The sequence below is a fragment of the Cryptotermes secundus genome, unplaced genomic scaffold (assembly GCF_002891405.2).
Source record: "Cryptotermes secundus unplaced genomic scaffold, Csec_1.0 scaffold1376, whole genome shotgun sequence".
NCBI lineage: Eukaryota > Metazoa > Arthropoda > Insecta > Blattodea > Kalotermitidae > Cryptotermes > Cryptotermes secundus.
In genome coordinates, this window is record NW_019724611.1 from 320,948 (window position 1) to 322,911 (window position 1,964).

Sequence of the window (1,964 nt, forward strand, 5' to 3'; positions counted from 1 at the left end):
AAGGAGTTCTGTACTACTCAAAATTTGGGGAACTTTTACAGCAAAGAGCCCTGAATTTGCCAAAACCCACAACATTACCAAACACAGCTGAACATTTTCCGTACCTGTTCGTCGCGGACGAGGCATTTGCATTAGATGTAAATTTAATGAAACACTACTCTCAGAAATTTCTGAATGAAGCTCTACATGAATTGAACAAAAGATTGTCAAGAGCACGTGTAGGTGTGGAAAATATTTTCGGAATTCTGGCTTCCAAATTTGGTGTATTTCAGAAACCAATTAGCCTTGAACGGCAAAAGGCCAAAACAATTACAATGGCTTGTTGTTACTTGCACAATTTCCTTGTTAAGGAAAGTAATCAAGTATATTTTCACCCAAATGGAAAAAGTACTGCTGAATACGACCCTGCGGATTTACAAAGCACTTTGAACAGAATTAGTACCTCAGATGCAAAGAAAATCCGAGATAAATATTGTGAGTACTACAACAATGAAACAAATCGCAGTATTTACCATTTGCAGCAGCATGAAACACCAGCGACATATGAAACTTTCTTTGTATGTGTTTGATTACAGAATGTAAAATTAAAGTGTATTAAGTGCATGAAAAGAAATGTTTTTCTTAGTTTAACGATAATAAAGGAAATAATAATATTCATAAATAAAAATGTAAATGTTCGTTTGTTAGCCCTAGAAAATCTCCGAAAGTTCACCGATTACTTCGAAATTTTGACAGAACGTTGTGTTCGAATGCGCGCGTGTTTTTATATACCTACTAGCTGTACCCGGCCACGCGTGAATCCGGGAAGTTTACTTCCATGAAAACGCAATAACATTTGCATAGGAATTGCCGAAACAAACGCGTTTCCCCGGAGATTAAAAGATAAGAGATTCCGTTGCGTAACAACGGATGAAACCGGAAATTATACTTCCATGGAAGCGCAATAACAATGGGCCTTTGCATAGGAATTTCCGACACAACAAACTCGTTTCCCCGGAGATGAGAGGATAAGAGGTTCCGTTGCGTAACAACGGATGAAACCAAACACTTCTACAAGGTGTTCTCTGCTAGCATTTCCTAAGCAACAGATGAAACTAACTCTTCGATAAGGTATTATGCTTCTGCGACAGGGGTGGATTGGATATCTCACCGCTGTCACCATTTATTATGCCGCAATGACAGGGGTGGGTACACACATTATTAATTCACTACTTCAGCCAACCCTTCGTTGACTCGCTCCCACCTCTGCCACCGATTATTATTCTTCTCGACAGGGTGGATTGGATATCTCACCGCTATTATTATGCCGTGGTGACAGAATGGCGTGGAGGTATCCCACCGCTGCCACCAAGGCGTAGTGCTGCGACCATCTTGTTATGCCGTAAGGGGGGCTCAAGTAAATTCACAATCACTGACGTAGCTGCCGCCTTGACATGAGTTGCAATTCTCCTAAATGATCCGGGAGATGCAGGAGCATTCAGGGAGGATGGTAACGCTTGAGGGAAGGCTAAGTTCAATTAACATCACAGCACATTTCTATCCTACTCTATTCACCTATGTCGCTATATAAATAATATGTACACACATTGCCGACGTTGTTAGTTCGTATTACATTTGGGTTATTTTCCTGTCGTACACACATTAGTTCTACTCCTGTCACCCTGATACTGAATATCCTATCGCTCTGTCTCTCTTCCTCAGTAAACCTAGTCCCTCTAGTTCTCACTTTCTCTCCCTTGGGTTTGCACTTTAATATTATCACACTTAATGTTCATGGCTTATACGAAGTAAGTCTACTTACTTGAGCTTATGAAACAGGCGCTCGCCACCCCAACCTCTACTCGGCGCCATCTCTCGGCGTTAGCCTCCGGCTGAACTCTTTGACAATTAATAATAATAATAATAATAATTTTTTGATTGATTCTTCTAGGGTTTATATACCCTCTTTTTGCTGACTCGCTGGG